General features: G+C 43.0%; 1 protein-coding gene across 1 annotated transcript in view; it reads left to right on the forward strand.

Moving 5' to 3' along the window:
• The first annotated feature begins 7,676 nt into the window (after positions 1-7,676).
• Positions 7,677-26,478, forward strand: part of ITGA6 (integrin subunit alpha 6) — a 170,502-nt gene continuing 151,700 nt past the window's right edge. Inside the window, exon 1 of the mRNA XM_045033043.1 lies at positions 7,677-7,766. The gene's annotated coding sequence lies outside the window, so the exon portion shown is untranslated. The remainder of the gene's footprint in view (positions 7,767-26,478) is intronic.

Here is a 26,478-nt window from a genome sequence, read left to right on the forward strand (position 1 = left end):
GGGTTTTTTCGAGGCTGCACTCTTCCTTGCCTAAACTGTGATATTCCCAGCAAGCCAGTCTGCCTAAACAGGAGCTTTGCATTCTCATTCAAGGCTATCAGCAATTTCATTGCCAGCCAGTGGTTATGAGTTATCACAAAGCGCTTTATAAGCAATGTGGCAAGGCATCTCCTTCACCTCGCTGGGCTCAGCGTTTTCCCCCTCTGGTGGTGGTGGTGACCTGAGGTAGCCTCTTTTCAGCTCATAGGGAAAAGGGCCTTTACCATTCTAGGGCTTATATACTTGCTTTCCATCACTCTCTTACAGCTGTCTAGTCTGAATTTGTCCCAGCAAGCACATTTATTCTTAAGGTGAAAGCATTGCAGAGAAAACAGAAGGCCCTGTCTGTTTGCTGGATCAGAAAGAAGTCTCTAAGTCAGTTTAAACTCAGGCTATTTATCTAAAAGTCCTTTCTTTGTCTGTCTGGTCTCTGGACAATCCAGAGTTCAGTATATGTGAAGTGGTGGAACTTTGCTGGAGGAGTTGCAACCTGAATGAATTTGCCTGATTTCCCCCCAGTGTTCTTAGTTCCTGGATGAGTTGTTGCCCTCACCCCTGCTCCCCCCAGTAGAATTTTGTACTATGTCTGGCCCACAATGATACATAATGATGTTAATACAGTAACATGTCCCAAAGATATTGCAGGAAATTGCCATATCTGTCACATATGCTTCTGTTGAACAACAATGTAAACTTTCTTTTGTAAGAACTTCCAAGTTTGCCACTGAAAATCAATTAGTAACTACATGAGCATGTGCATAAACACAGTCTCCTATAAACCACTTTGTTTTATTGCTCAACTAGTGCAATATTTGAACTTTTATTGAACATACGCGGTAAACAAACTTTGGAATAGTTTTTTCCTCATGAGCATAGTAGGATTAGTAACTCACTCTGAGTAACATGCAAATAATATACGAGAAAATGAATTGGCTTTGAAGCGGAGTGCAAGCAAAACACTCACCCTCTCTCTCTTTTTTTTTTCCCTCTCCATTTTTCTGAAGGTACAGCTTAAATACTAGTAATTGCTGTGATACTAGCATTCATTGCTAGTACACATAAGTAGGGCTCCATGTCTGTCATGGAGGTTGCAGAAGTCATGGATTCCGTGACTTTCTGTGACCTCCGTGACTTCTGCAGCGGCCGGTGTGGCTGATCCCAGGGCCCCCCAAACAGCTGGCTCTGGGGCCAGCTGCTCAGGTGGCCCCCAGGACAGCCACACCGGCCACTGCTGGAGTGGCCCTGGGGACAGCCACACTAGCTGCTGCTCCAGCAGTCCCTGGCAGCGGTCCTGGGGCGGCCAGAGCGACCACAGTCCACGGCCCCCAGCAGCTGGTGCTGCTGGCCCTAGGTGCCCCCCCCCCAGCATCAGCACCCAGAGCCCACCCAAGATTTAATCAAAGGTATTTGTAGTATAGGTCATGGACAAGTCACAGGGCCTTGAATTTTTGTTTACCTGTCCATGACTTTTACTAAAAATACCTGTGACTAAAACATAGCTTTATACATAAATAAGTATGCCTAGAAATGCTGTTCATGGCAGCAGTGTTCAGCTGTGGAGTCATAGTAGTCATGTGGCAGACACATACATATCCCTAGAGTGATATCCGCATTAGCCCTACCATCACTGTTCTTCTTTCACCTCCATATCTTCACTTGTTCAGGTGTAAGAAATACCCTTACGATGTCATCAATTAATGGAAGAATAAATGTTTTATGTTGGGGCCAAACAGCTTTAGATTTGTCTGTATTTATTCCAAGGCCTGCTTCTTGAAATTGTTTACCTGATGGAGCACTATGTTTTAAGACCAACATGGAAACCTTGTTTTCCCTGAGTTATGTTTACAGTATATTAACCCTTGAAAACAGGGGGTTATGTTATGGGAACTGCAATAGACAATAAACAAGTCTGACTTTTTAGATTTGATTATTTAATAGGCCAGTATCTCTATCCTTCAGTACTTGGATTTTTAACACTTTCAAGAAGCTAAATATTTAAATGCCCAATATTTGAACAATCTGTTGCACATTTCTATTCTGCTTAGTAATCAAGCCATTTCATTTAGTTTGTTTCTCGATATATAATTCTTTGTCTTAAAGTAGTCCCATGTCTCAAGAAGGAAATGTAAAGTTGCCGCGAACCACACTAATGATGGAAAAAAAGTCTTTATTTTCAGAAGGAAAATTATAAGAGCCTGGGGGGTGCTCAACCCCCTGGTCTGCCCCAGTGCCTACCCCACCTGATTCCTTCCCCTGTTATGCTTATAAAAATACAGGATTTTTTTTTTTAGGGGGAAAAGCAATACACAGCATTTATTGAAGATGCAACAATTAGCATATGCATTTAATTACACACTCTCTCTCTCTGTCCTGCAAGTTGATGTTATAGTTCCCAGTTTAGAGTTTGGATCAACCTAGTGGCCAGCTAGGCTGATCACAGGTAGGGAGGAGCCAGGTTCCTTTGGTCACGACACAATGCTTTGGGGAAGTCTTGGCAGGATGAACTCAAAGTTTTATGGTAAGGCATCCTGTTTATAGAGTGACTTTTTTTTTATTGGGACCAATGAGTTTTGCACCATCATGCTGTAATTAATTGTTGTTTGACACGTGCTTGTTTTTATAATTTTTTTGTTTTTTTATTAATTTTTTTAAGGGAGTTATTTTATGCTGGTTTTGATTATAGCTATTTTGTTTTTATTGATAGGTTCCTGTTTTATTTTTAGAGTTGTTAATTTGCCCTCCTCTGACATTTTAATAGGGGTGTGTTGCAACCTCTTGGTGCTCTTGCGTCTGTCTCTGGTTCCTCCCTTGTACATTTGGTTTAGCGATGACTTTTACACTTATTTTTGAACACACACATTCCTCATTCACACACACAACAAAATTAATTTACACAACATTTTGAACAGGAACATTAAGTTGCAATGCAAAAGAAAACAATTATGGCATCTTTTTTTACTTATTTTAAAATGCTAAACCTACAACAAATTGGTAACCCTTAAATGTCTGTCACTGCCTTGAAATTAGCACAGACAAATTCTGGCTGATGTATTTTTTACCAATGGCCCATTAGGCCATTCCTTTTTGCTCTTCAAGAAGGGTGGATGGCAGGATATGATCAAATTATACACCGATACATTTAATACATGCTACATTATTATTAATTATTATTTTAAATGATATAAAATACAATGTTTCTATTACATCCCCATCCTGCCTTTTCCTGCTTAGTTCTGTGCCCTTCCCTGAGCATGCCCTGTTCCTGTTCCTCCCTCTTCCTCCCAGAGCCTCCTGCATGCCGCAAAAGAGCTGATTGTGGTGGGCAGGAGGTGCTGGGAGGGAGGGGGAGGAGTTGATTAGTGGTACTGCTGGTGGGCGGGAGGAGATGGGGGGGAGGGAGGAGCTTGGCTGCTAGTGGGTGCTAAGCACCCACTAATTTTTTTCCATGGGTGCTCCCCATGGATTGGGGAGGGAGAGCAATGGGGTAAGATGATTCCAGGTCAGTCCTCTGCACTAGACACTGCTTTCCCTGCGTCCCCAAAGAAAAATCATTACTGAAGATCTAGGAGATGATTGTTATTTTGTACCTTATTGGCATAGAGAGACCTCAGTTAGGATCAGAACCCCATTGTCCTATGTGATGTTCAAACACATAGTAAAAAGACAGTCCTTGCCCTGAGTTTGGCAGGTTTATTTTCTAGTTTTGGAGGGGTTCCAGTTAATGGCTGGTTTAACCCAATTTTTCCTGATAGATTTTTTTTCTCATTCTCCCTTGAGTGTCCTTTGGCATGGAGCCTTCAGCTAGGGAAGAGTCTAGTACTTCTGAGCTGTGGGCCCTTCACACTTTTATCTTCAATTAGTGTAGAAGGATTTGCTGATATACTGGGATACTACATCTCCCTGAGTATGTCCCATGGATTCTCCAACATCATTCCCATGAGTCAGGCATAGTCAGATGCTGCTCATGAAAACTGGGTGGTTAGAAATGCTTCAAGTAGGCATATAAGAGTTGTGGGAGACATGATGTCCTCTTCAGACTAGTGACTAGCCTCCAAGGCTCAGAAAACTCAAGACACTGCTGAAGAAGTGAATTTTGGGTTACAATTAGGATCTTGTCAAACTTTCCATCACCTCTACTTACAACTTTTTCCCTCACTTAGGTGTGAGTTACTGTTTTTCCTGCAAAGACAGTAGCACTCTATACAGGAGTGCCTTGGTGGATCATCGTGGTGGCTATTCTTGTTGGAATACTGATGCTCGCACTGTTGGTATTTACCGTGGAAGCTGAGTTATTTTACAAATCACTTATTTCATATGTTGATCTGTACCTGGAAAAATATGGCAGAAAACTAGTTAAGGAACTCTGAGAATGACTTTTCAAAATGATATTGTTGGGGGACACTGTCTATTTAATCACTGGTCAAAATAAATTTCTATGTGCTACTAATAACACCTAATTACTGAAAATGAAAAAAATTTAATATCTGGTTTACTTTTTCTGTTTGTATTTCTTACATCTTGGACAATAATCAATTACATTAACTTTTGCTTTGATAGTAACTAACAATTTCAGTTTCTCAATTCTGCAACATTTGGGTTGACAAACACTTTATGGGAATGATTGTTTTAAAACAACTGTTGTTGGAATTTAAAAAAAACCATGGAAACGTCTATTTCTTTTAGAATTTGTAAAAGCTTGTTTGTACAAAATCAAAGTTTTGGAACAAGTTTCAGAAATATATTAACTTTTCATATGCTAAAATAATGAGCTATGTAACTTGATTGGTATGTATATTAGCCATATAGAATATCAGGATTGGAAGGTCATCTAGTCCAACCCCCTGCTCAAAGCAGGACCAATCCCCAGACCTCTTAGTGGCCCCTGCAAAGATTGAACTCTCAACCCTGGGTTTAGGAGGCCAATGCTCAAACCACTGGGCTATCCCTCCCTCCACAATTTGGGCTGTGGGTTTTACAGTCCAAAATGCTTCAAATGGGCTTGTTCATTGAAATTGCCAAAATGTATGTCTCACAAATTAGTACTGTCTGCAGTACTTGGAACAGTAAAGCTTCCTTTCTTGGCAAACCAATATTTTGATATATTCTTGTGGCTGGAGAATATTATGAAATGGATACTAGGTGACTATTAATACCCCAGATAGAATGAATTGTCACTTCATGTACAATATGCTGAGATCAGAGGCTAATAATACAGACACAGTTGAAAAATGTTGACTATAAATGCTGCATTATCTTAACACCTATTTCCTTGTTTTGAGTTAACAGGAGGATTTCAAATTAAAGCTTTGCTCATAAAGTCAAACACATACCCCTTTGGCCTTCACCTGATTCTTTCATTTTTGCCCATTTCCTTCTTATACTCAGTTTCCCAGTTTCAGATCCTCTAAGAGTTCTGCTTCCTTACAGAGCTGCTATTGCCAGGGAAACCAGTGAGTGTGGCAGGAATATTGGCAGCTCTACCACCAATCATAGTTGTAAGTGGAAGAGGACAGTCCTTTTATTCCTGACTCCCACTCACATCCCAAAATTCATAGTTACTCCTTGTTGCTAAAGAAGCAAATTAGGATTAGGAAAGTCCCTTCAGTTCTTGGTACCATCTGGTGCTCCAACACTTATACTATATTTTAAGAAGAGACCCTGAAGAACTTTACTTGAAAACAGCTTCTCTGAACAGCTGCCACTCTCTGCTGCTGACCATAAAGAGTCCTCTTGTTCAGAGCTTGTAAGGCCCCCTTCAATTCCCTTTTGATTGACCTGTTATATTTTCTTCCAGTAGGTACATTAGCCTCTGTTGCAAAACATATAATTGCTAAACTCTGGGGGAAAATGTTGGTTCTAATTAATTATTATTTTTAATAACTTGAAGTGCCACTTTCTTTGACTGCTAATGAGTTATGAGATTCGTATGTGCAATATTAGTCTAGGGAGTATATATAATATGTGTATTCTATTTATATAGTCTTACTCTTCTTTCAGTATAAGATATATAGATGATATAGATCCATATCTATATCTTATACTAAAAGGAGAATAAAAAACCCTTATGAACCTAAACTTTTCTCTAGTAACTGGAGTATAACATGCCTACCTCACTACAAAGGGAAGAATGGTTTACTAACTTTTTTTTTTAAGTGGGGGGGGGCCCTGCTTCGGCGGTAATTTGGCGGTGGGGGGTCCTTCCGCTCCAGGACCCGCGGTCGAAGTGCCCCGAAGACCCGCGGCGGGGGCCCCCCACCGCCGAATTACCGCCGAACACCCGGCACTTTGGCGGCAATTTGGTGGCTGGGGGTCTGGCGGCGGGGGGGGGAGGGTGTCCTTCTGCCCCAGGGCGGAAGACCTGGAGTGGAAGAAGCTCCGGGGGGCCTGGGCCCCGCGAGAGTTTTCCGGGGCCCCCGGAGCGAGTGAAGGACCCCGCTCCAGGGCCCCTGAAAAACTCTCGTGGGGGCCCCTGTGGGGCCTGGGGCAAATTGCCCCACTTGCCCCCCCCCGGGTGGCCCTGCCCTCTGCCTCCAGCAAAAGAGAGACTTGATGGCTTAACGGGGTGTCAGCTCCCTGACATTACCAGCCTGATAGTCACCCATCCTAAACAATCACCTCTAGCATTTGCATTGACTTTCCAATGTGCCGGGGGGTGCTTGACCCCCACCACTTCCCCTAAGGCCCCACCCACTTCTTCTTGCCCTATTCTACTCCCTTCCCCGAGCGTGCCCTGTCCCCACTCCTTCCTCCCAGAGCCTCCTGCACGCCATGAAATAGCTGATTGCAAGGGGCAGGAGGCGTGGGGAGGGAGAGAGAGGCGCTGATCTGCAGGGCCCACTAGTGGACGGGAAGTGCTGGGGGCAGAGGGGAGCTGATGAGGGGGGCTGCATTTTTCCCCGTGGGTGCTCCAACCCCAGAGCACCCATAGAGTCTGCACCTATGGTCTCTAGGCTTTACCAGTCCTTAACCTGCAAGGCAAATTGACAGGTCAGAAGAAGAAGAGCTCTTTGTAGCTCAAAAGCTTGTTTCTGTCTTCAACAGAAGTGGGTCCAATAAAAGATATTAGTTTACCCACCTTGTCTCTGTACATATTATACTTATCTTAACTGATGATGCTTTGGGGTCTAACTAAAATCTATCAGCATTCTGATGAAAGGGTAGATAATAGAGATGAGCATAAACCACACCCTCAAACCTCAGAACAGCCTCAGACTTTGGAAAACTTTAGACTCAAATACTGATCTCAACTTTTTCTCTTACCATTTATCATCTTTAAAGTGAATATTGTTTTCTCGATACTTTGTAATTAAGAATAATATTTCTTGCAAACTTGTACTAGGCAACTGAATTTAAGTATTCTTCAACTGATGGTGCCTATGTGTATCCTACTGTGGCATGCAAATTCTCTCCAGGTGCTTGAGACCAGAAGATTTCTGGTGGCAGCATCCTTTGGTCTGTGTCTACGCCCTTCTCCTCATGCTCGGAACAGAGGGTACAAAGGGCGTTACAGACCGACTGTCTCTCCAGTTTATCAAATATTAGCTTAAAATAAGCAAGAGATTTGCTAATATTTAACTACAAGATATTTGTAGTTAAATATAAAACTGCTATATTAATAATGTTTTGTAATTCTTAGCCTTTCATCTACTTTAATTTAACTTTACTGGAATCAGTGGGAGTTTTTCAATTGACTGCAATGGAATTGGATTACAACTCAGTTCAGGAAGGTACATAAGTATGTACTTAACTTTAAACAAGTGTTTACATGTTTTCTTGAGTAGGGATGCTTTTCTGAATTGCAGGGTTTAGTCCTGCAACATTTACATGAGTCATCCTGTTGGAGTCAATGGGAATTAAGGATTCACAGCACATTGCAGGACTGGGTCCATATAAGGCTAAAGTGAAGTAACTATTACCTTATTGGCTCAATTAGGAGTCACATTTCCTGTAAAATGTTGGAAATTAATCTAAAACAGCCTTACAAAAATGGAGGGAATTTCTGTTTACACTCTTGGATGGTTGAGATGTTGGATTGAATTGCTTTCTGTCACCTGCTACTGATATAGTTGTAACGTATAGACTTTGTCACCAGTTTCACTGCTGTAGACACTTATTTTTTGGCCTGGGATTTTTTTTTTGCACTTTTTGTTTACCTTACCTGCCTTTTTTTTCCTCTTGAGAGAAGCGATTTCTTTTCTACTTATGCAAAGGAAGCATTTTACATCTTACGCTTACAGTACTTTGATTGTAATTTAATCCTAAATTGTTCCTTTTTCCTCTGCCCCACTGTAAGAATTGTAAGAATAGAGTCACAATGTTGTACTGGTCAATAATTTAATTGTTATATAACTGCTAGAGTTTACTCGATTTTTTTGCCTACATTCTAAAATGTTGGTACTATTTAAATAAGAGTTAATGTCTGTCTCTGAATTATTTATTCCATATGAAAAATACTAACAATTGTCAGTGTGCATATTTTATTTATTTGAGTAGGAATGAGAATTATGCAAAGACTAGTTTGAATATTTTCCTGCCAAAGCTGCTGGTTTCCCTTTCCCCAAAAGTCCATTTTTCTAATGTGGACTGTTGGGGTGACTGAAGTTAGCAAGACTGGTCATCAATTGTTGGGGGTGGAGTGGGGATTTTATTTTTATTACTATTAATTTCTTTCAGGCTTTTTGGAAGCTCTTTTGTTCTTTTAATTGTTTTTGGTTTTTTACTATTTTAGAAGCTGCATTCCTTTGATTCGAGGTTAACAGGTCCCACATTTATAATTGTCCTCCTTCCTCTCACCATATACTCCCAACATTACATTCTGTGGCCTCTGTCCTGCAAACACTTATTTGTGTACATGGCTGTTTGCTGCATTGGGACCTTTATTTTCAGTCTGTCTCCCTAATGAGAGCTACGGCAGTGTTTAAAACCCCAGCTCCTTCGATGGATGGCTCAAAACCCCAAGAAACTGAGCTCATCAATTGCTGAGAAGCTGGAATGTTGAGACTGTTGCAGCCCTGGTTAAAACAAAGCATACAGCAGGTACATGGCACCCTCTTATTAAAAAGAGTGAAAAAATAAACGAATGTCTTGGTTATGTTAAATTTAGGACTGCTGAAAATGTCATCTCAAGTCATGTCGCTGGCATACTATCACCTCATACACACAACTAGTAATGCTAAATTATTCAGTGATTAGAAATTACCTGTGGATATTTGTGTAAACCTGTGAAATATTTTTTAATTAAAATATCTATTGTCTTGTTAGTACTGATATGCTTCTTATAGGACAAATTAGTTTTACCACAGAGTGAATTTTTGAATTATGTAATTTAAAATAAATAAGCATTAGCAACTGAATTTCTGGTAGTGCCACTTAGATTTCACAGCTCACCGGTGTGTGTTGTAACTGAAGCCAGCTTGCTCTACATGTAATTTTCAGCATGAATTAACAAAGGGAGAAATGGTAACTATACATGATGATCCATTTAATTTTTGTTGTTTGTTCACTTAAAAAAGAATTGGATTAGATTTTCAATTAACAGCCATAATGGGAAACATGCTATGCTTAGAAGTAAATGGCCAAATCATGCTGGCCTCATCTGTCCAAGCAGTCTGATACAATGGCCTTATATACGTGAGATAGTTGCATTTGTTTAACTTTCTGCAGCCCAGCATCTCCCACAGTCCTGTGATGCACAGGCTGTCCTGCCTTGCTGCAGTTTCCAGAGGTGGTTTGGCTTTGCAGCATGGTATAGTGCTCGGCCATGCCCCTTTGTGCAGCCTGTCAGAACTCTGGTCTCCACCACAGCAGTCAGAAGCAGTTTGCTTTGCTCCCAACCATTTCTTTGCTAACTTTAATTTTAAGATGTTCTTAAGACAATAGTAAGCACCTTTAAATATCATCTCATCCTCCTTCCCAGGATCAGGGAAACTGGCACGGAGGTGGTTATAACCACCTGAATCCACACCACTGCAACACCTCTGGCAGAGAAGGATTGAACTGAAGAAGTGCTCTATATGCAAATTTGCTTTTGCTGGCTTTTCAGAAGGCAAGTGATGTCTGCTCCCTTTGCAACCAGCTGACCCTGGCACAGCCAAGACTCAGGGCTAAATTGGAAAGGGGTGTTGGAGCAGAATAGTTCCTAGCAGAATACATTTTCTGAAAGGATGCAAAATAGGGCCTTAATTCCCATTTGACCTAAAATCTTGTACAAAGTCTATATTGCCATTTGGTTTACCACTGTAAACAAGGGAGGAAAAAAAGCTATGGGCTTGGCTACACTTACGGTTTGCAGCGCTGGTAGTTTGCAGCGCTGGTCATCCAGCTGTGTAGGAGCAGCGCTGGTGTGTGGCCACACTCACAGCTACCAGCGCTGGTGTGTGGCCACATTTGCAACATTTGCAGCGCTGTTGGGAGTGCTGCATTATGGGCAGCTATCCCAGCATTCAAGTGGCAACAACGTGCTTTTCAAAAGAGGGGGGTGGAGGGTGGTGTACTGTGACAGGGAGCGGGGAGAGAGTGGATTTTTGGAGCCAACACTTTAGCTTCCTGGATTGAAAAATCACAAAATGTTCGGGAACCCTTGGTCTTAATTGCAAACAGCCTACCTCCAACGCTGTTTCTCTGTCAAGCAAACATTCTCTCCCTGCCTCTCATTTGATCGTTCACAGCCAGGTACAGATAGCTCCTGTTTGCTGTGATCAGTGTTTGTTTTTTAGATAAGCAGTTCAACGGAGCTCCGATCGGAGTTCACAACAAAACAAAGAGAGGCTGCATAACAAAACAAAGAGAGTAATTTAGTTAAAAGCTTTCTGGGATATCTCCTTATTCCCTGGAGGCCAATAAAAGCGCTGGTGTGTGTCCACACTTGATGAGCAGCGCTGGATCACCAGCGCTGCAATCACTACACCCCAACCTGGCCAGGTGTACAGCCAGCGCTGCAGCCAGGGAGTTGCCGCGCTGGATGTGCCTTGCAGGTGTGGACGGTTACTAATTGCAGCGCTGGAAAGCCTCTACCAGCGCTGCAACTTGCAAGTGTAGCCAAGCCCTATGTTATAGAAGATAAAGGCATTAAAATATCTAACCAATGGGCGGGGCCTAACAATATGTTTGTTCTGCAGTGACGTATTTAAAACATGTTTTGGCTTTTTAGGATTATGTTAATTAAATACTAAGGACCTGATATTTCTGCTATTAAGCCCAGAATCAGTACTTCAATAGCCGTCACATGCAATGGTTTTAAAAATCATGGGCCTAATTCTGATCTTAAACTGGTGAAAATTGGGAAAAATGGCAAAGCAATCTCTGATGTATCACTGATGTGAGATAAGAATCAGGGATCAAAGTCTTAGTCCTGCCTCTGGGCCAAATTAAACTGAATTTTCTTCTTTTGAATCATAGTGTTTAACATATTTGATGATTCACTGGTGACAAGATGAAATGGCATAAAAATGGGTAGAGACAATGTTTACCCCTCACTGTAGAAAGATTAGCCCAGCCGAGCCTTAAAGAAACTCAGCTTTATAATAATATAAACACAGTAACACCCACAGGAAGAGCTGGCAACACAAAAGAGATATAAAAGGGCAGGAAAGTCACAAAGCCTAGACCCCTATTTTAAAAGGTATTTTGCAAACCAAGCTTTAGTATTTTTTCAATGTTTCTTGACCCAGGAAAAATAATTCCCAGTTACGTATTACATAGTATAAAGGGATAATTTACAATATGGGCAATATATATTGGCAATATTTTATCTTACAAGAGAATGTAATTTGAGACCAGCTTAGTGGAATGACACCCAAGCATTTCATTGACATAATGTACGAGATAAAATGCACTCCACCAAGGTTAACTTGGGGTCTGCAGCTATAATTACCATTGACCAAACCAGACTTTTCATTTAATCAATCTCATGAGAAATGATGTTCTAAGGTTAAAGGGTTAGCATTTTTCAAGGACGTCAGTAAAGAATGAAGACTGCTTACACTCTTATTTGCCTTTCCATGCAATGCACTAGAATCCAGTAGGCATGGGGCTTGAGTGCTGAAGAAAAAATGTATTCGTACCCATATCAGCAAGTTACAAACAGTTTTGGAATTGAGTTCTACATAAAATATAGTTTTTAAATCGCTCTAAGATTTGATATGACAGGAATCCCTAGAATGTATTGAAAATATTAGGTTAAGAACTGCAGTGAAAGAAATGCTGATAATACAGGATTACCTCTGGACATTTAGGATATGTCTACACTGCAATAAAACACCTATGGCTTGTGAGGCTTGAGATATGGAGCTATAAAATTGCAGTCTAGACATTAGCTCTCAGGCTGGAGCCTAGGCTCGGGATCCTCCCTCCATGCACTCTCCGAACTTGGGCTCCAAACATCTACACTGCAGTTTTATAGCCCTGCACCCTGAGACACACGAGCCCAAGTCAGCTGAAATAGGCCAGCACAAGTGTTTTATTGCCATGTAGACAGGGCCGGCTTTAGCAAGTGCGGGGCCCTATTTGTACTCACCTGGCGGCGCTCCGGGTTTTTGGCGGCATTTCACCGGCGGGCCCTTCACTCGCTCCGGGTCTTAGGCGGCACTCAAGGACCCGCCACCAAAATGCCGCCGAAAACCCGGAGCGAGTGAAGGGCCCGCCGTCAAAATGCTGCCAAAGACCTGGAGTGCCGCTGGGTGAGTAAAAATTAAAAAGGCACGTGGGGCCCGATTTCCGGGGAATTGGGTGAATCAACCTAAAACTGGCCCTGCATAGATGTACCCATGGAGCAGCTGAGGTTCTGAGGTAGCATCCCCTTCCTGATGAAAATTAAGGGGTGGGGATTGGGAGATGGGCAGCCTTTGTCCTTATCTCTAAAATTTGCTTCTCCCTTTCACTAGAGCCTAGATTTGGTGACCTTCAGGAAATACTGCAAATGCTACCTGTATTCCCAGGCATTTTTCCTACTAGAGGTTAGAGATTAGGGTGTTTGGGGTTGGGGAAAATCTTGTGGGAGATGTCTGTCATCTTGTGTGGTCAGAGTGCAGAAGTAGCTTACTTGGAAGAAAACTAGTGTAACCTATCAGTAATCTTTAGTGCCGAGAGCAGTGTAGAAGGCTGCAGGCACTTTTCGTAGAAGGCAAAAAGCTGTAGACGCTGTGCACCGAAAATAATGACAGGCCTTATCATGGACACCGCACCTTTTGGTGACTTCTTTTTTCAGACAATTTTTGTTAAGGAGTTTAACACTCTGTTTGGTTAGCCAGACCATTTTATAACATGGCACGGCCACCTAACATGGAAAGAGCTAAGCAGTGTTTAAATGGAGGCCTTGTTTTTTACCTCTTGGTAACTTATGCTATTCTGAGGTAAAGACCAGGCACTTTCACTTTGCGGTGAGGTAAACTAGGCAAAGTCAACAGTGGTTGGGGGTGTAGGGCTGACTGTTCCTACTTTACCTCACAGTACAATGAAAGTGAGTGGTCTGCACTGTTCATTTTTTACTTCAGGATAGTTCACATGTGTTAATTACCCTGAGGTAAAAACACACCTTGTGTAGCAGTGAAGACAAACCCTGAGTTTGGCAACTATGTCTAGCTGCAAGGCCTCATCCACACTGAGGAAACTGCCATGTTAAGCTTTAAGAAACCAAAAATGAAGCTATAGCAAACACACAAATACTACAGGTTTCAGAGTAGCAGCCGTGTTAGTCTGTATCCGCAAAAAGAACAGGAGTACTTATGGCACCTTAGAGACTCCCACCTTTTCATGTTCATGTTCTCTGTATGTGTATATATATATCTCCTCACTATATTTTCCATTCTGTGCGTCCGATGAAGTGGGCTGTAGCCCACGAAAGCTTATGCTCAAATAAATTTGTTAGTCTCTAAGGTGCCACAAGTACTCTTGTTCTTTTTACAAATATTACAGTATCAGTACTGTAGGATACTGGGCCAGACTGTCTGCTCTGGACAAGCTGTGCTCGGTGATACTAAATGTGGCTTTTAAGCTATCCTTGTAGTTCCCTGAACCTGGAGCCATCTGTCCACAGGGCTGATACTGGCAAAAAGTTAGTGCAGTCTCAGAATTGCTGGGCTACGGTGCCTTTCCCTTGGACACATCCCCTATGTTGAGAGCTGGAGAAATGAAGGGTGGTGCACTATGCCAGCTGCAATTAGCAGGATGATCCCCTAAGCAGGGAAATCCTACACTGACCAATTAAGCTGCTTCTAAGGCTGCTTTGTGACTCCAGGGAATCTGTCCCATAATATTCGGAGACAACACCCATGAGGATGGGGATGTTGTGCTGTGCTCTCCTTTCTGGGGTTGGCTGCTGACTGGTGTGAAAGAGGTAAGGTCATGGCTCCTACAGGTGCTCTCCCTTCCTCCCCTTTCTGTTTTTCTGCTAATTTCTGTTTGTGTTGTCCCCTCCCCCTCACACTCTCACCCCTTGTGTCTGTTTTGTCTAGCTGTCGCAGCTCTTGGGGGCAGGGTTGTTACTTGTCTGTGAAGTGCCTGGCATGATGAGGCGCCAGTCCTAGGTGCTATTGTAACGACTGCCATTATAGTCATGACCACGGACTTAAGAGGGGGCCTCTAGGGCTAAAAGTGTGAACTGCTGCACTTGAGCTCCAGAACGAAATGCTATAGCTGGGGGCTGTAACATACTCAAATCCTCTGTGGATTGGGCACTGAGGGCCGCATACACACTGAACAGTGGGTTACACTATTATAATGCAAATAACAATAGTAACGGCACCCTAGAGGCTACTAACAGCTCGTCCAGGAAAGTGCAGAGATTGCAAATGTGCTTAGCCTTTGTGAGGCGACTGCAGCTCCTTACCTCCTCACCCTAGTGAATTTATGGCTAGGCCAGACCCAGTCCCTCTCTTTACCTAACTTAGGGCTTGGCTACACTTACAAATTTGCAGCGCTGCAAAGCGCCAGTGTGGTCAAAGCCCCAGCGCTGTCCGTTATTCCCCACAGGGAGGTGGAGTACGGACAGCGCTGGGAGAGCTCTCTCCCAGCGCTGGCTGGCGCTTTGACTACACTTAGCGCTTCAAAGCGCAGCGCTTTGAAATGTAAGTGTAGCCAAAGCCTTATTTAGAGTCTTAATGATTCTCAGTTTGCTTTCCTTTAAGCCTCAGCTGATTTTTAAATCAACTGCAAGATTCAGGATGTGATAGGAAAAAGTGTTAAAAGTTCACAATGAGCTCAGATTTCCAGTTTATAGCAAGCTAGAAATAATATATTTAAGACAAAACATGGAAATCCTACAAATTGTCTGTGAATGCTCATGTTATATTTTTCAGGAAATATGCTTTGGCTCGCATATCCCTCCCAGTACAGAGCTCCCCCAGCAGCTTTGCTGAACAGTTAAAAGTGATTACCTTGGTAACGCCACTTCCCACGGTCAACAAAGCTTCAGGCAGCTTGTCTTATTAGTATTGCCTTTGTGCCCAGTCCTCCTAACAAATACAGTATAAACGCCTAATTATCTTGCTTCACAATGGTCTGCCTTCTTTCAAAGGGGAAGGGATAGTGGAGGGAGTAAAACAAGGATTTATATATCTTAAACATATTTAAAATAAAGTTCTAGGGATATACTTAATTGCAATACAAAATAAATGTTTTTATCAGTTTCCAGCTGGTACATCCTCCTATTCAATACCAGAACACACAAGCTCTTCCTTTAGTTCCCAGATGGGAATATGGCTGTGATACCAATAAGGAGCATATTTCTAAAATTAATAAAACAATAATATCTCAAGAATAGATGTGGCTAAGTCAGGGCCAGAAACTTCTGGGTTCTATACTTGGCTCTGACTTCAATTCCTGGTATTGGACCAAGTCTCTTGTGGTCTGACTTTCAGAGGTATTGAGCTCCCACGGCTCAGGTTGAAATCAGTGGGGCTGTGTGCACTCAGCACCTCTGAAAATCAGCCTATTAAATGTCTCTGCTTCAGTTTTCTCATTTATAACGCTGCTGACCTACTTACCTCACAGGGGCTTTTAAATTTGAATATGGAAAAGCACTTTAGATTTTCCAAGTGGTGGAGCATCCACTGTTAGTAGGCAATAGAAGTGCTAGTTATGTGATGCTTAGTAGCAAGGCAGGTAAACTTGAAGTCACTACAGTGTGAGAAGGACAAGGTTCCATTTTCAGATAATCCTAAAGTAATTTTGGGGTGGCACGGGGATCTATGGATCTTTTGTTCCGGGATATTTTGTGGGAGAAGGCAGTATTCCCTCCTCCCAGCATTGTTTCCCCCCTATTTGAACTGACTTGAACATTACACATTTCCTTTCCTTGGTTCACTTAGATTACAGACAGCTGTAATAATTGCTTTGCAGTAGAATTCAAGGACTTGCAATGTTAATACAAACAAAAAAGCACATTAAAGTAGCTCTTGCAACACAGGAAAATGCTTTTGGCCTAGTAGCCTCTGATGTTTGCCTGCACTTCAGTGGTTGCAGGATGGTAGCAGAGGATGTTTCAGATCCATTGTGCTTACTGGCTGTAGCTACTTGCCATGGAGATAAACCAGGGAACCTTTTGTTAGCATTGTGGGGGAATGGGGATTGTTTGCATTGATAATCTCAAGCATAAAGGAAAAAACATTATTAGTGCCTCCATTATTAGGGGGGTGTATCTGCCTCAATTTGAAAAGCAAAGTGTCTATTACGCATTTCTTCTACTGTTCTCAGAAATTCCTTGTGTTCTGAACTCATATCGTAATGTACAATAATATAGATGTAAAAGATCTGCTGCTCCACAACAGCTGTCTACATCTTATCTCAACAATGGTGAAGTCAAATTAATCTGCTGCATGTCAGTCAATATTTGCAATTGTTTAGAGTGTTTCTTTGACGGACATTTATATAAATAGTGGTTCATTGTCCCTTAAGTGTTTGTCACCTCCTGAGAGACATAATCTCCCAAGGGGGAAAAAAAAAACAATCATTGCAAACCTATCATCAATCCATATCCTGTGGGACATTCATTTTCTTTTTGTTTCAATGTAAGTACCTATGCCATATGCCTGACACTGATTTTTCTCTTTCTCTAATGTTCAATTGCAAATGTCTATTTTGAGTAGGAATAGCACAACAGAATTCTGAATGGTCACATTTCACACATCAGATCCTTCACACAAAGCAGAAATAGAAGCACATATGTAATATTCTCATGATGTTCAATTGATAGAAGAAGGTGAGAGGAAATGAGTAATTCCCATCTCCCTGTGAGATAGAAAATGGAAAGCAAATTTAAAATCAAAACTATGGTTACAAGCACAAAGTAATAAAATTCTGCAATGAGATTCACTGGAAAATCTACAGGCCACAAGATGGGCCAGGGCTAGTTTAGAAATGTGTTTTGCAAATCATATTTGCTGTGAAAGTACCATGAGCTTTTCCTGTAAGATCAGAATAGCAATCTGCTCACCTTATTATAAGTTAGTGGTATTCGAAAAAAAAAATCCTTATATCTGTCATGATATATTTCTAGGCAATTGTTAAAGAAATGTCTGCTTTAATGGATAACACTTTTGGTTTAAGAACAATTATTGAAGATATTGGACCTGATTCTGCACTGTCCTGCACCATGTATAGTTTTTTGTATATTGTGCAAAGTGGGTATAAAGCTCCGCTGTTTGGAGCTGGTAGCAGTGGCAGAGCAAATAAGTGAGGTCGGGGGGCGAGCACCATCCTGGTGGCCTTTAGTGTATGTGTGGTACCTTTTCAAGCGGGGCTGGAGAATGAGCTAATCCTGCTACAACCTGGCAGTGATGGCTCCTGTCTCGCAGGATTGGGCCTGGCTCTCCACTCTGGACGTTGTGACATATCACATGTGTGCAGTGTTACAATGCCACTCACAAGAATCTGAACTATGCTGCGACCCTCTGTGCTGGGTCAGCTCAACTCAAAAAAATTAATCATGATTAATCACAGTTTTAATTACACTGTTTAAACAATAGAAGACCAATTGAAATGTATTAAATAATTTGGATGTTTTTCTACATTTTCATCTATATTATATTCTGTGGTGTAATTGAAATCAAAGTGTATATTATATTTGATTACAAATATTTGTGCTGTAAAAATGATACAGTATTTTTAATTCACCTCATACAAGTACTGTAGTGCAATCTCTTTATAATGAAAGTTGAACTTAGAAATGTAGAATTATGTACAAAAAATAACTGCATTAAAAAATAAAATGATGTAAAGCTTTAGCGCCCACAAGTCCACTCAGTCCTACTTCAGCCAGTCGCTCAGACAAACAAGTTTGGTTACAATTTGCAGGAGATAATGCTGCCCACGTCTTGTTTACAATGTCACCAGAAAGTGAGAACTGGTATTTTCGTGGCACTTTTGTAGCTGGCATTGCAAGGTATTTACGTGCTGGATATGTTAAACATTCATATGCTCCTTCATGCTTTGGCCACCATTCCAGAGGACATGCTTCCATGCTACTGACGCTAGTTTAAAAAAAAATAGGTTAATTAAATTTGTGACTGAACTTCTTGGGGGAGAATTGTATGTCCACTGCTCTATTTTACCCACGTTCTGCTATATATTTCATGTTATAACAGTCTCGGATGATGACCCAGCACATGTTCATTTTAAGAACACTTTCACTGTAGATTTGACAAAACGCAAAGAAGGTACCATGTGAGCTTTCTAAAGATAGCTACAGCACTCAACCCAAGGTTTAAGAATCTGAAGTGCCTTTCAATATCTGACAGGGACGAGGTATGGAGCATGCTTTCAGAAGTCTTAAAAGAGCAACACTCAGTTGCGGAAACTACAGAACCCAAACCACCAAAAACTGCTTTGGATTGTTGTTAAGCGGAACCTGTCATCAGCATGGATGCATATCCCCTGGATAGGTGGTTGAAGCATGAAGGGACATATGAATCTTCAGTTCATCTGGCACATAAATATCTTAGAGACGCCAGCTATAACAGTGCTATGAGAATGCCTGTTCTCACTTTCAGGTGACATTGTAAATAATGCTCCCCCCCTCCTCCCAGCCCACTTCTTATCTCCTGCAAATGTAAACAAACTTATTTGTCTGAGTGAGTGACTGAATAAGAAGTAGGACTGAGTGGACTTGCAAGCTCTAAAATTTTACATTGTTTAATTTTTGAAGGCAGTTTTTTTGTACATAATTCTACATTTGTAAGTTTAACTTTCATGATAAAGAGATTGCACTAATACAAGTACTGTAGGTGAATTGAAAAATACTATTTATTTTGTTTTTTTACAGTGCAAGTACTTGTCATCAAAAATAAATATAAAGTGAGCACTGTACACTTAGTATTTTGTGTTGTAATTGAAATCAATATATTTGAAAATGTAGAAAACATCCAAAAATATTTAAATAAATGGTATTCTATTATTAACAGTGTGATTAATCGCACAATGTAATTTTTAAAATAGCTTTACAGCCCATATATATGTATAATAAACATTAGTTACAATTAAGTTGTTCATTGACAAACACACCTATATTTATGACTGACTTTTGCAAAAATTGAACCACCACTGATGTGTCTTATGGATACACCCATGGGGGTTAAACCCTAATTATACTATGGAAATAGTGTGGTACCAGAAAGCTATTAATAGTGAAACATTTTTCTTTATTATTCACACCCATGTGCAAAAATATTGTTGTTGCAACAAAAACTTCCCAAAAGTATGAACAATTATAATCTAGTCACGTGTCACAAAACATATAACTAACAAACAAGTAATCCCAACATACCGACAACCATACCACCAATGGATTAAACGTTGTTCAGAGCAGGTCCAGGAAACTTAAGGGTTGAAATCATTAATTGTCCTAGGTTTACACCTTGGTTTGCCTATAAAAGAAGTTTAATGATTTAGTTAGGAGCCAAAGATATTTTCCTTGCATCTTTAGATCCTAGATTAAAACACAAGTGGGTAAGAGAGAAAAATATTAACACATGCTTTATTTGTTTAGGCAACGTAAATGGAAAATTGCAATAGAAATTGAACATTTTCTTTTGGCGAATTAAGACCTGTAACAATAACTGTTTCTTGTTGTGGGTAGCAAAGGCTGCTACATTTAGCATTGATACTTCCTGTGTAAAGCAGAAAGATTATACATAGCTGGCTTCTTTTATCATATTGGGTATGTCCAAAATCGCAACTAACTTGATACCTATTTTTGGAATAATGATGCACAGCAGCAGACTTAAACCCAGTAAGTTTTGTGACTGCAATTTGGCCAATACAAATATGCAAGTAACAAACAATATTAATGCTTGAATTTCACCTAAGGGTGTTACCCTTGCTTCTTTTCCTACTGCCTCCCACACCATTTACAGGTTAGAGGGGTAGTAAGTAAGATTTTGCTTTACCTTCTACAGGTACATTAAACATAGCTCATGGATCCAAAGTGATGTTTTATGCGTCTCTAATTTTATTATTCTGCCCACTGTTGGAAGACAGGATACTGAGCTAGATGGACCATGGGTCTGACTCAGTATGGCCATTCTTATGTTATCTTCTGCCTTTAGTCAGAGACTTCCATGGAAGTTGAACCCACTTACCCCAGGCTGTATTTGGCTGAATTTTATTCTCTGGGCCAAAGTCTGCCCTCGTTTATATATAAGAGTGTCAGAATGGTGTCTTTTCCTGTAGACTTGAAAGAAGACTCACTGTATTGCTAACAAAGTTGCAACTGCAAAGTTTTTCCTAAATTTGTAACAATTTTACAGATTGTCTTCTAGCAGTTTTTAAAGCTGTGAGTTTAATAAAAGCTTTGATGTTCAATGTTAGCAATGCAGAGTGCTCACATCTGAGTCCACACGGAAAAAGGACTAGTCTTTCAAATGGAAAAATGACCAACAATTAAAGGGCACCTATGGACTCCACACAGTATGCACAAGGCTTCTGTTGCCTCCACATCTAATACCTGGCTTTGTAGATATGCCAACTTTGCTGTTAAGGGATTCCCTTAATGCAGTATGATGCAAAGTGTACCTCCAAACTGGACATAGATGGAGAGAGTGCAGTTCTTTTGTACATAATTCTACATTTGTAAGTTCAACTTTCGTGATAGAGATCACACTATAGTACTTATATTAGGTGAATTGAAAAATACTATTTTCTTTTTTACAGTGCAAATACTTGTAATCAAAATGAAATATAAAGTGAGCACTGTACAATTTTTTTATTCTCTGTTGTAATTGAGGTCAATATATTTGAAAATGTAGAAAACATCCAAAAATATTTAATTAAATGGTATTCTATTATTGTTTAAAAGTGTGATTAATTTTTTTAAGCACTTGACAGCCCTAATTTTTAGTAAAAGTCATGGACGGCAAACAAAAATTCATGGTTCCATGACCTATACTAAAAATACCTGTGATTAAATCTGGGAGGAGGCAGTGAAGGACATAGGGGGCTGCTGCTGGGGGGGCACCCAGGGCCAGTGGCACCAGCTGCCTGGGGCCATAGACCGCGGCTGCTCTAGCAGCCCACCCAGAGCCGTGGACCACAGCCGCTCCGGGACTGCTGCTGAGGGCCGCCGGAGCAGTGGCTAGTGTAGCTGTCCCCGGGGCCACTCCAGCAGCGGCCAGTGTGGCTGTCCTGGGAGCCACCTGAGCAGCTGGCCCCAGAACCAGCTGCTTGGGCTGCCCTGGGGTCAGCCACACTGGTCCCTGCAGAAGTCATGGAGGACACAGAACGTCACAGAATCTGTGACTTCCACGACAAGGGCCAGTTTCAGGCACCAGTGCAGGAAGCAGGTGCTAGGGGTGGCACGTCCGGGTCTTCAGCGGCAATTCGGTGGTGAGTCCCCCAATCCCTCTTGGAGGGAAGGACCTGCTGCTGAATTGCTGCCGAAGAATGAAGTGGCATGGTAGAGCTGCCACCGAAGTGCCGCCGATCGCAGCTTTTTTTTTTTTTTTGGTGGTTTGCCACTTGGGGCAGCAAAAAAGCTGGAGCCGACCCTGTCCACGACCTCCATGACAGACACAGAGCCCTAATGATGAGTAAAAAAATGAACATCTATTTTTTGCACCAAAAATAGATTTTTAATTTTTTTAATCTGTTTTGCAATGGTATCATTTGTAAACTTTAATTTTCATGCAATTTTATTTTATTGGTTTTGATAAAAATTTTGAAAATAATTGGGGGGGGGGAAGTAATGACACTTATGAAAATGAAAAGCTTTGGCAATGTCAGTAGTTTTTGTAGACAATTTTATGTTCTAAAAATTGCCATTGTTGTATGCAGTGTAGTTGTAGTTGTGTTAAGTTCCAAGATATTAGAGAGAAAAGGTGGGTGCAGTAATATCTTTTATTGGACCAATTTCTGTTGGTGAGACAAGCTTTTGAGTCACACAGAGCTCTGCTTCAGACACTAAGGGCTTGGCTACACTGGAGAGTTGCAGCGCTGGTGGTGGCTTTACAGCGCTGCAGCTCACTCACCATCCTTGTACTTGCAAGGCACATACAGCGCTGTATCTTCCTGGCTACAGCACTGCTTGTACTCCATGTCGGCCTGGGGAATAACGACTGCAGCGCTGGTGATGCAGCGCTGCTCCGCCAGTGTGGCCACCAAAAGCGCTGTTATTGGCCTCCAGAGGTATTTGGAGGTATCCCAGAATGCTTGTTCAGCCACTCTGCTCATCAGTTCAAACTCTACTGCCCTGGCCTCAGGTGACCCGCCCTTTAAATGCCCCGGGAATTTTAAAAATCCCCTTCCTGTTTGCTCAGCCAGGTGTGGAGTGCAATCAGTGAATCTTTCCAGGTGACCATGCCTTCATGCACCAAACGAGCCCCAGCATGGAGCAATGGCGAGTTGCTGGACCTCATCAGTGTTTGGGGGAAGGAAGCTGTGCAGTCCCAGCTGCGCTCCAGCTGTAGGAATTACGATACCTATGGGCAGATATCAAGGGCCAGGCTGGAAAGGGGCCATGACCGGGATGCGCTGCAGTGCAGGGTTAAAGTGAAGGAGCTGCGGCGTGCCTATTGCAAAGCCCGCGAGGGAAACCGCCACTCCGGCGCTGCCCCCAGGACCTGCTGTTTTTACAAAGAGCTGGACGCGATACTTGGGGGTGACCCCACCGCCAATCCGAGGACCACGATGGACACTTCAGAGTGGGGGGGGGAGGGGCAGGTGGAGGGGGGGAGGAGGAAACCGAGAGTGAGGGTACTGGGTTGGGGGGAGACACCCCGGAGTCCCAGGAGGCATGCAGCCAGGAGCTCTTCTCAAGCCAGGAGGAAGGTAGCCAGTCACAGCACCTGGTCCTTGGTGGAGGACAAACAGAGGAGCGGGTTCCCGGTAAGCGGCTTTTTATTTTCAGGATGGAAATTTTTCGGGACAGGAGGGAGGGTTAGGGCTGTATGCATGCATGCCTAGTGGAATAGCGCATTGATGTGGTCTATCATGTTGCAGTAATCGGCCTTGGTAATCTCTTCAAAAGTTTCAGTCAGAGCATGGGCAATGCGCTTGCGCAAGTTTATTGGGAGAGCCACCGTGGTCCTTGTCCGAGTCAGGCTAACGCGTCCGCGCCACTGTGCCGCGAGGGATGGGGGGACCATTGCTGCACACAGGCAAGCTGAATAGGGGCCAGGGCAGAATCCGCATTGCTGTAGAAGACCCTCCCGCTCTTCCCAGGTGACCTGCAGCAGCGAGATATCTTCCAGGATCAACTCCTGTGGAAAATGTTGGGAGAGTGTTCAGTGTAGGTGCCCCCTGCAGCTGTTTGCTTTTCCCAATGCATAGAAACCCCACTTCAGTACAGCTCTGAAGCAATCAGTCCCCCTTCCCAGGTGACTGGCAGCAGCGAGATATCAGCCCTGAAGCAATCAGTCCCCCTTACTCACCATTTCGGGGCTCCTGTGGGTTCTGTGCGCTCTCTTTGGTATGGGAAAATTATGCTATTGTGAAGAATGTTACTCCTTCACTGTGTGGGAATAACTGTCTGAGAAATAAACTATGCTGCCTCTGTTAAGTGTATTCTTTTTTGCCTTTCCACAAGCAACCTTGAGTTCTGGGCTGCCCGTGTTATCAATAGCTCAAAGACTCCAAAACCTCTGGAAGAAGCCGCGAAAAAGCAAAGAAGACCTGCTGCAAGCAGTTATGGATCACTCTGCCAGAGAGAATCAAAAAGTGCAGGATTGGAGGGAAAGGGAAAGCAGGATCCGCCAGAAAAACGCAGCGGCCAGGAAGAAAAGCACAAAGCAGCTGATAAGCATCCTGGCGCGCCAAGCAGACTCTTATCGAGGCACTCGTTGCCATGCAGGCAGAGCACTACCGCGCTGGCCCCACCCCGTCCCAAAGCTCTTTCCCTTGTGCCCCAATGTCAGCTCAAAACCCCCTTCCCCAGCATCCAGTTTCTTACCACCACCAGCTGCCTCCAACACCTGTACGTTCACCAACCAGCCCTGAGAACTACGACCCTTACCCTCTGCACTCAGCCCCCATCACCATGCAGTATAGGCATCCTGAAGTGCAGCAGTCATTGCACAGCACTCCAGACAGGACATATTCAAACTTGTGACTGCACAGTTCCCCACCCCACCCCCCTGCCCTTTTAGGTTCCCAAAATGTTGGGTGTCTGTCAATAAAGTTATTTTATTTTCAATAAATGAATTCTTGGCTTTGAAAACAGTCTTTATTATTCCAGAAAGTCAAAGATACCTTAGCCCAGGAAAGAAACAGGCACTGCAAATCAGCTTAGGAAACACAGATTCCTACTAACATTGTAACCACTGCACTTCATTCCCGTACAAGGCACCAAACATTACTGTTGGTTTTCAGCCTCAAATTCCTCCCTCAAGGCATCCCTAATCCTTGCAGCCCTGTGCTGGGCCTCTGTGGTAGCCCTGCTCTCTGGCTGTGCAAATTCAGCCTCCAGGCGTTGAACCTCAGAGGTCCATGCCTGACTGAATGTTTCACTCTTCCCTTCACAAATATTATGGAGGGTACAGCACGCGGATATAACCGCGGGGATGCTGCTTTCCCCCAAGTCTAGCTTCCCATACAGAGATCGCCAGCGCCCCTTAAAACGGCCAAAAGCACACTCCACAGTCATTCGGCACCAGCTCAGCCTGTAGTTGAACCGGTCCTTGCTCCTGTCAAGCTTCCCTGAATACGGTTTCATGAGCCACGGCATTAACGGGTAAGCGGGGTCTCCAAGCATCACAATGGGCATTTCAATGTCCCCTACTGTGATCTTCCGGTCTGGGAAAAAAGTCCCTGTCTGCATCTTCCTGAACAGGCCAGTGTTCCGAAAGATGCGTGCGTCATGCACCTTTCCAGGCCAGCCTGTGTTAATGTCAATGAAACACCCACGGTGATCCACAAGCGCCTGGAGAACCATAGAGAAATACCCCTTCCGATTAACGTACTCAGATGCTAGGTGGGGTGGTGCCAGAATAGGAATATGCGTCCCATCTATCACCCCTCCACAGTTAGGGAAACCCATTTGTGCAAAGCCATCCACAATGTCCTGCACATTCCTCAGAGTTACGGTTCTTCTTAGCAGGATGCGATTAATGACCCTGCAAACTTGGATCAACATGATTCCAGCGGTCGACTTTCCCACTCCAAACTGGTTCCTGACCGATCGGTAGCTGTCTGGAGTTGCCAGGTTCCAGATTGCAATAGCCATCCGCTTCTCCACCATCAGGGCAGCTCTCAATCTCATGTCCTTGCGCTGCAGGGTGGGGGCGAGCTCAGCACACAGTCCCATGAAAGTGGCTTTTCTCTTCCGAAAGTTCTGCAGCCACTGCTCGTCATCCCAGACTTCTATGACGATGTGATCCCACCACTCAGTGCTTGTTTCCCAAGCCCAAAAGTGGCGTTCCATGGTGCTGAGCATTTCCATGAATGCCAGAAGCAATTTAGTGTCATACGCATCAGGCGACTCGCTATCATTGTCAGACTCCTCATCACTTTGTATCTTAAGGAATAGCTCAACTGCCAAACGTGATGTGCTGGCGAGACTCGTCAGCATACTCCTCAGCAGTTCGGGCTCCATTTCCTACAGAAATCGTGCTGCACAGAAACTGTTGAGAGAGTCAAGATGGCGCCAAACGTGGATGGAAAAACAGGGATTGCTGGGATGTGAAGCGATGCATCATGGGGCATTGGGACAGGAAGCAGAATGACCCGCCCCCTTCCAACAACCTACGATGCCAAAATGGGACGAGGTGCTCTGTGGGATAGCTGCCCAGAATGCACCACTCCCAACACCGCTGCAAATGCTGCAAATGTGGCCACACTGCAGTGCTGGTAGCTGTCAGTGTGGCCACACTCCAGCGCTTTCCCTACACAGCTGTATGAAGACAGCTGTAACTCCCAGCGCTGCACACCTGCAAGTGTAGCCAAACCCTGAGTTTATGGCTTAATTACAGAAATCTGTGATCCACTAACCCCCTCTTTTTGTCCTATGACTGCATAGGT

Source organism: Mauremys mutica, chromosome 10, assembly GCF_020497125.1.
Source record: "Mauremys mutica isolate MM-2020 ecotype Southern chromosome 10, ASM2049712v1, whole genome shotgun sequence".
NCBI lineage: Eukaryota > Metazoa > Chordata > Testudines > Geoemydidae > Mauremys > Mauremys mutica.